Genomic DNA, 9,617 nt, shown 5'->3' with positions numbered 1-9,617 from the left:
TGAATGGTCAGATATCTAGCAACAATGACAAAAAGCTGCCATGTGGGGAATCGCAGATGGCTTGTTTCAGCTAGTTGTATCTTGTTCTTGATATACAGATGTACAGTGGCTTGCAAAAGTATTCACCCCCCTTGGCATGTTTCCTATTTTGTTGCCTTACAACCTGGAATTAAAATAGATTTTTTGGGGGGTTGAAGATACAAAATATGTTTTATTGTGAAACAAACAAACAACAAAAACAGAAAACTTAAGTGTGCATATTTATTCACCCCCCCAAAGTCAATACTTTGTAGAGCCACCTTTTGCAGCAATTACAGCTGCAAGTATTTTGGGGTATGTCTCTATAAGCTTGGCACATCTAGCCACTGGGATTTTTGCCCAATCTTCAAGGTAAAACTGCTCCTTCAAATTCCTTCAAATTGGATGGGTTCCACTGGTGTACAGCAATCTTTAAGTCATACCGTAGCTTCTCAATTGGATTGAGGTCTGGGCTTTGACTAGGTCATTCCAAGACATTTAAATGTTTCACCTTAAACCACTCGAGTGTAGCTTTAGCAGTATGCTTAGGGTCATTGTCCTGCTGGAAGGTGAACCTCCGTACCAGTCTCAAATCTCTGGAAGACTGAAACAGGTTTCCCTCAAGAATTTCCCTGTAGTTTCCCAGTCCCTGCCGATGAAAAACACAGATGTTCTCTGGGTGATGAGAGGTGATGGGCTAGCGTTTTCCTTGATGGCCAGAAAGTCTGACCAGAGTACCTTCTTCCATATGTTTGGGGAGTCTCCCACCTGCCCTTTGGCGAACACCAAATGTGTTTGCTTCTTTTTTTCTTTAAGCAATAGCTTTTTTCTGGCCACTCTTCCGTAAAGTCCACCTCTGTGGAGTGTATGGCTTAAAGTGGTTCTATGGGCAGATACTCAAATCTCAGCTGTGGAGCTTTGCAGATCCTTCAGGGTTATCTTTGGTCTCTTTGTTGCCTCTCTGATTAATGCCCTCCTTGCCTGGTCCGTGAGTTTTGGTGGGCGGCCCTCTCTTGGCAGGTTTGTTGTTGTGCCATTTTTTTATAATGGATTTAAGGGTAGTTTGTGGGATGTTCAAAGTTTCATATTTTTTATAACCCAGCCCTGATCTATACTTCTCCACAATTTTGTCCCTGACCTGTTTGGAGAGCTCCTTCGACTTCATGGTGCCACTTGCTTGGTGGTGCCCCTTGCTTAGTGGTGTTGTAGACTCTGGGGCTTTTCAGAACAGGTGTATATTTACTGAGATCATGTGACAGATCACGTGACACTTAGATTGCACACAGGTGGACTTTATTCAACTAATTATGTGACTTCTGAAGGTAATTGGTTGCACCAGATCTTATTTAGGGGCTTCATAGCAAAGGGGGTGAATACATATGCAGGCACCACTTTTCCGTTTGTAATTTTTTAGGCATTTTTGAAACAAGTATTTTTTTTCATTTTAATTTCCGACTATTTTGTGTATGTCCATTACATGAAATCCAAATAAAAATCTATTTAAATTGCAGGTTGTAATGCAACAAAATAGGAAAAATGCCAAGGGGGATGAATACTTTTGTAAGGCACTGTAGGACCTTAATTTTGAGCCAGTGTGCTACAGCATATCCTGCAGCAACAGAATTACAATTAACAGAATTATAATTAAAGTGGCAATATGTAACATTTTGGGCGACCCTACCAAATTCACATAGAAATGTTAGTCATAGATATATAATTATATTTGAAAGCAAGCCTAAGAAGCGAGATATATCTTCTATGTGCGCTATTTCTATGTTTCCTGCTCTTAAATTTTGTAGTTGCATCTTTTACTTTCGGTTTTGTAGACCATCTTCAAACAGCTGAAACAACAATATTTTTGGTCATGGAAAATACATTTAAAAGGGATTTAGATGGTACAATGATTCTCTACATTAGACCAGAATATTTTGTTGCATAAACTGAAATTAGGTGAACTGAGTTTTAGCAACCAGGAAATGGCGGAGTGATTTCTGCATGGTGCTACATTAATGGACATTTTTGTAGGGTTTGATACATTTTTCACAAGGGAAATCAAGTCTCAAATTTCTAAGTAGAAATTACAAACATGAAAAGCCTTTTTAAACTTAAAATACACTACAAGTTTTAAATGTCCTGCATTGCATCAAATTAAAATCCAAATATGTCTTGTTTTGAGGTGTTTTGACAGATTGTCACATCTATGATAATATGGATGAAATTTGCTAGCTAGCTAACCACTAACTGTAATGATGCATTTGAGAGACAACAAAGTCTATTGTGCACATTGTATTATGTTTTCAATGAACATTTGTAGACTAAATATAGTTAATGCTGTCAATAATCCTAAAGAGCTGACAGTTGTTTTGCCCCAAAGTTGCGAATGCATCGGTTTTGTTGCTAAACAACCCACCCATCTATTGGGACTCATGGAAAGAAAGTCTGTAAATCATGTTATGCAATTATGAACTCAAATGTATTGATGTGAAAGTTGATTTGTATTTATGTGAACTATTTATGATTACAAAATGTGAAAAACTTAAATAAAGATAATTTGTTTAACAGAGAAAGGCTGTGGTATTAGACGAGACTGTGTAGATCAGGGGTCTCCAACCTTTTCTAGCAATGATCACGAGCTACACATTTATTTCTAGCTTTTCAAATAGCTACATTCTTCTCTTCTCCCCTGTAACTCTTCCCCACAAATTCTGTTTTATATATTCACAAATATTTTTTTTCTCAGTTGTATTTTTCGTGATTGTAGATTTTATTTTACTCTCAAAATTACAATTGTTCATAGAGAAGCAATGGAATTGGATGTTCTGATTCCATGTCAATGCTTAAAAAAAATTTTAGGGCTGGAAGAACATTTAGATTTTTGTTGTTGATTTTTTCTTTCATTTCACATCTGGTCCTTTAATCGTATCTAGCGAGTGGGGAATGTTCCATATAATGTGCTGGTCTAGCGATGGTTCTGTACTGCTGTTGCTCATTTCATGGCAAAGCTAGCAAATAACAAATGATAGATACAAATAATAAAAATACTTACTCATGATATACTTCTGCCAGATAAGCCTACTTTGCAGTTAACATTTAATTGAGAAGGTTTTGGGGGAAAATATTTTTGTCAACCCACAAGAAGATTATGACATCAACTGGCTGCACACGGAGTGATGGACAAACGCATTTACCGCACAGTCAGACAGGCAATATTGCTGGAAATTAATTGGCAGATATTGTGTTAGGTTTGGCTTTTTAAGCCAGGGGTGGGATAATGTCAAAGTTGCATTGATTAGCTAGTACCTGGGAGCTTGCGTTGTCTAATCAAATCAAATGTTATTGGTCACATACACATATTTAACAGATTTTATTGCGCGTGTAGTAAAATGCTTGTGAGATTTGTTTATGACAGTATTGCCATGTAAATGCAAAAATTGCATGTACTTTCAGAATTGTTTGGTAGCTCGCGATTGACTTGTTGAAGACACCTCTGAACATGTTCATTAACTGAGAGCTGAGAAAGAGCTCCGAATTGAACACACCAGATCTCGCTTTCCTTTGTAATGACTATGAAAGTAGAGTTTATATTGGTAAAGTAGGTGATGAGGCAACTGAGAGACTTGAAATGACCTTACCTTAATGAGTTCATCTGTGGGCTCTTTTGGATGTGTGTTTGTGTGCGCGCGCGTGTGTGTATGCGTGTGTGTTCTCGGAAGGCAATGGGTCTGACAGCACAGCACAGCACTGATTCTGATTCCACATACAAGGACTAAATCATGAAAGGCATTGCCAAGGCATTGACGTTATCGCAAAAGACTTCGCTTCTAACATTCAAAGACTACTCATCAATCACAGCCAAACGTGTTGCTTCTCTATACTCTGTGTAGCACAAAACATCCATCTAGTTAGTAAATACTACGACCACCAGTCCTTGGAATAGCCTTGCCAGGGGAACCACACGGAATGTGTTCTCAAACATTGAACTTGTGAATGTCACCTCTATTTCAAGTGGTTATCTCATTATTCAAAACGTTCAGTCATGCAGTGCTTGAAAGGTAATTCCAAGTTAATTCATGCATTCATCATCCCTCATCCCATCTAGCAAATAGAATTCCATAAAGCGGCTGGTACTATGATTCTGGTACCAGAACAGAGTGTGAACATTCACTCACAAACAGGCCATGGAAGACTAGCACTTGAAGAGTGTTGTTCGCTAAATCAAGGACAAATCTCACAACACTGTGGTAGTAGGAGATGACAGAGGCTCGCTTCGTAGGAGACTGCTGCTGATTACTGCTAAATTGTGGTAGTCTCTCTGGCGCTTACAACTGGCGAAGCATCACCCAGGTGGGTGCTGCACATTATGTGGTGGATGTTTCAGCCTACCTACAGAGGAGGAGTAGCTGTGAACTTCAAAAATAGAGGTGCCTGATTGCGGCCTGCCTGATGTATCTCTCTCCCTGGCTGTACCATCGACGCCATCTGCACTCAAACTACACCTTTAGTGAAATGTATCATCATCTAGCATTGGAACACCATCTCTCATTAACTGCATCATCATCAGGGATACCATAAAAATGCCAAATGGTATAGAAATGTATTTTGTATTTTGAAAAGACAAATCACAGCTTTCGAAAGTATCTTGTTACAAAACACATTGAAGTGTAGTTCAGCTCAGTGTAATACAAATTTGTTTTGATAAAAAAATTGCAAGGTACAACTAGCTAGCTACCATTAGCTACTAGCTAGTTAAAGTTTGCGCACAATTATAAAGCCAACAAAATGTTGGGGGTCAGTGATAGGCCTAGATAGAGAATACATGGTTGCTTTATCTCCCTCAAACTTTGGACCTCGAAGACAGTTCTACTGCTTTTTTTCATTGTTCCTTTCTAATCATGGACTGATTTTGAACTGGGACACCAGGTGGATTTAATTAATTATCAGGTTGAACAGAAAATCAGCAGGCTCCGGACCTCGTAAGGTAAGAGTTGAATACCTCTGGACTCTATCTACTATGGGACCAACTGCAACCTTTTTACAATCAACATTGCTAAAATGTATAAAATTAAATGAACCTCCTAATATGTTACCTGTAATGCTCATCTCCTGTAGCCTACTCGTCATCTCCATATGTTTACACTGTATCTAAATTGGATTTGCACTAAACTATTATTTTGCATGTCAGCACTTAAAAGTTATGTACAGTATGTATAAAATCTGGTATATGGTTTGCCTCATATACTGTACATTGTCTACTGGTATCATTTTAAATTTAGAACATATACTGTAGCTCAATGTGTGAGTTGAGCTATTCTCTGCTTCAGATGACAGATGCCCATAAGGCCAGTAATGCCATCATACTGTAGGCCTATGGGTGCATAAAACAGATTGGAGATCTTACAACTAGACAAAAAGCAAATGTTGATTTGAGAATACAACACAGAAACAGACAGAACCCCTTCCCCTCTTTATTGCAGGATTGTGATATCCATTTTATATTTATATATATTCATTTTGAATAATAGTTTTACAATTAAAACAAGTTTGAACACTTTACTTCAAAGAATCAACACTTCATCACTACAAAATGTACAAATAAGCTAACTCATATGTAAAGATTAGACATCTTAGTCTCAACAACAATAGATCGTTGAGTAGTAAGAAGTAGGTTATTATTACTAAAGCATCATCAAATCAAATCAAATCAAATCAAATTGTATTTGTCACATACACATGGTTAGCAGATGTTAATGCGAGTGTAGCGAAATGCTTGTGCTTCTAGTTCCAACAATGCAGTAATAACAAGTAATCTAACTAACAATTCCAAAACTACTGTCTTGTACACAGTGTAAGGGGATAAAGAATATGTACATAAGGATATATGAATGAGTGATGGTACAGAGCAGCATAGGCAAGATACAGTAGATGGTATCGAGTACAGTATGTACAAATGAGATGAGTATGTAAACAAAGTGGCATAGTTTAAAGTGGCTAGTGATACATGTATTACATAAGGATACAGTCGATGATATAGAGTACAGTATATACATACGTATGCATATGAGATGAATAATGTAGGGTAAGTAACATTATATAAGGTAGCATTGTTTAAAGTGGCTAGTGATATATTTACATAATTTCCCATCAATTCCCATTATTAAAGTGGCTGGAGTTGAGTCAGTGTCAGTGTGTTGGCAGCAGCCACTCAGTGTTAGTGGTGGCTGTTTAACAGTCTGGTGGCCTTGAGATAGAAGCTGTTTTTCAGTCTCTCGGTCCCAGCTTTGATGCACCTGTACTGACCTCGCCTTCTGGATGATAGCGGGCTGAACAGGCAGTGGCTCGGGTGGTTGATGTCCTTGATGATCTTTATGGCCTTCCTGTGACATCGGTGGTGTAGGTGTCCTGGAGGGCAGGTAGTTTGCCCCCGGTGATGCGTTGTGCAGACCTCACTACCCACTGGAGAGCCTTACGATTGAGGGCGGTGCAGTTGCCATACCAGGCGGTGATACAGCCCGCCAGGATGCTCTCGATTGTGTGCATCTGTAGAAGTTTGTGAGTGCTTTTGGTGACAAGCCGAATTTCTTCAGCCTCCTGAGGTTGAAGAGGCGCTGCTGCGCCTTCTTCACGATGCTGTCTGTGTGAGTGGACCAATTCAGTTTGTCTGTGATGTGTATGCCGAGGAACTTAAAACTTGCTACCCTCTCCACTACTGTTCCATCGATGTGGATAGGGGGGTGTTCCCTCTGCTGTTTCCTGAAGTCCACAATCATCTCCTTAGTTTTGTTGACGTTGAGTGTGAGGTTATTTTCCTGACACCACACTCCGAGGGCCCTCACCTCCTCCCTGTAGGCCGTCTCGTCGTTGTTGGTAATCAAGCCTACCACTGTTGTGTCGTCCGCAAACTTGATGATTGAGTTGGAGGCGTGCGTGGCCACGCAGTCGTGGGTGAACAGGGAGTACAGGAGAGGGCTCAGAACGCACCCTTGTGGGGCCCCAGTGTTGAGGATCAGCGGGGAGGAGATGTTGTTGCATACCCTCACCACCTGGGGGCGGCCCGTCATTTCAGGTGAACAAAAATAAATCCATACCAGCGGTGGCCAACCTTCCTCCACTGATCCCTGACCTGCTGGGTGAGCAGACTTCTATACCAACCCAGCAATAGCACACTTGATTATCAACTCATTAGGTTTGATACGTTGAATTAGGTGTGTTATTGCTGGGCTGAAACCGAACCCTGCACACACAGTAGGGTTGGCCTGCTCCAGTTGTTATAGGTTTATACATTGTGTGTGATGTTTAACTGTATTTTTGTATACAACATGTGCTAATACATGTTGGCCTACACATACAGTATAAGCCATGGCATATAGGATATACTCTTTGTCTCTTGGGACCTCTCTTTTCATCTGCAAACAGGCTTTCACAGCTTTCCATATCTGAGGACAGAGAACATCACAAAGAAACAGGCTTCATTATACTCAAATTAGACAGCACTGAATATTATTTTGTTATTATCTCTCTGTCTTCAAGGTTTAACCCTCTAGGGCAGGGGTGTCAAGCTCAAATACCCAGTGGGCCAAAATGTAAAACCTGAACAAAGTCACGGGCCAACATTGAACAAATTAACCTTTTAATATGGACCCAAACAAGTTTTGCTTTAACATTGAATATGGAACAAGCATCGCTTATTACCATACAATATATAATTTAATAGTGGAGACATGCAAAATCGAATTTCAAATGAAAAAACACATCAATGGCATTCATTTATTAAATAAATAAAATTTAAATAAAAATTGTATGCCTCTTTTCTATTTGCAGCCTTCTGATTTAAATACCAAAATAAACTTTTTCCACTGGCTAATAATTTTACAAATAAAATGATAATAAATCAATCAACCATTCAAGCCCATGCCTTGTAGCAAGAAAAAGTGCATAAAGAAAACGTTAATTATTGCACACTGGTCTAATCTGATGTGCCCAAGCCAGATACCTGGCATCTCTTCTTGGATGCTAGTTCATCAATGTCTGGGCTCAAGCTCTGAGCTGAAGAAATCCTCAGTATCGAGCGAAGATGTTCATCAGTCAGACGTCTCCTGTGAGTTGTTTTGGTCATCTTCATCGAGGAGAAAAGTTGCTCGCATAGATAAGTGCTGCCGAACATGGAGAGCATCTGAGCAGCTTGGGTGCGGAGCTGAGGCATTGTGTCAGGGATGAACCGTGGAAACTGTGCGGCGCCCACAGCATCATACTTTGACTTCAGCGTGTCGTTGCACTGGAGTTCAATCAGCCCATTTGGATGTTGGTTGGTGCATTTTCCACATCAACTGCGAAGGGATTACTAAGCAGTTCAAACTTGCATTTCTGGGCATCGAAGTCGGCAAATCGCTGGCTAAACTCAGCGGCGAGAACACTGAGTTTTTCAGCAAACTGTGCGCATGGGAACACGGCGGTAGAGATCTGCGCTTTTGGATTGGATTGGCAGCAGGGAAAATGGCAAGGGTTTCCTTGCAGCATCTGATTCTCCCACAGGCACAGTTTAGTTTTGAAGGCCCTCACTGCAGCGTACATGTCTGTGATGATGCGCCCCCGCCCCTGAAGCTGCAGGTTCAGCGCATCGAGATGGCTCGAGATGTCACAGAGAAAGGCCAGCTCACACAGGAACTTTTGCTCCCGGAGCTCTGCTGTATCCTTCCCTTTGGTTTCCAGGAATTGACATATTTCCTCACGCAGCTCGAAACATCTGTTCAGTACTTTTCCTCTGCTTAGCCATCTCACCTCTGTGTGATACGGCACGTCTGCGTATTCCGAACCACACTCCTCCAGAAAAGATTTAAACTGGCGGTGATTTAGACCTTTGGCTCTTATAAAGTTAACTACCTGTGTTACTGTGGTCATAACATGTTCCATCTTTAGGGCTTTGGCACACAGTGCTTCCTGATGTATGATGCAGTGGTAAACAGTTAGCTCACCTGCACAGTTCTCTTCCCGCATCTTCTCCCGAAACATGCCCACCAGTGCACTCTTTTTACCGCACATCGCTGTTTCAGTTACACATTTGGAAACCTCAAAGATTTCCTTTCCTGTGGTTGTGCCATGCATTGATTTGAATCCTAATAGCTCCTCCGTAACACACAGATTTGAGTCCACTCCACGGATGAAGAGTGACAGCTGAGCAGTATCAGATGCGTCGCAGCTCTCATCCACAGCGAGGGAGAACGCAACAAAATCTTTTCCCTTTTCCATCAGCTGGTCATACAGATTGGTGGCAAGATCACATGTGCGATAAGCTACTGTGTTCCTGCTCAGGCTCACGTTTGAAAATGCTTGTTTTTTCTCTGGGCATACGAGGTCACAAACCTTCATCATGCACTTTTTCATGAACTCTCCCTCATTAAAGGGCCGGGCTGATTTTGCGATCTCTGCTGCCACTATATAACTAGCCTTTACAGCAGCCTCGCTTTGTGATGTGGCTTTTTTAAACATATTCTGTTGTGAAACCAAACTTATTTTCATCCCCTCTACTTTCTGGCTCCTTTGAGTCATGTCCAGGTCCTTGTATTTGTCATGGTGTTTCGTTTCATAGTGTCGTCTAATGTTGT

Source organism: Oncorhynchus mykiss, chromosome 19 (assembly GCF_057628025.1).
Source record: "Oncorhynchus mykiss isolate SJ-2025 chromosome 19, ASM5762802v1, whole genome shotgun sequence".
Lineage (NCBI taxonomy): Eukaryota > Metazoa > Chordata > Actinopteri > Salmoniformes > Salmonidae > Oncorhynchus > Oncorhynchus mykiss.
Note: the sequence above shows the minus strand (reverse complement) of the source record.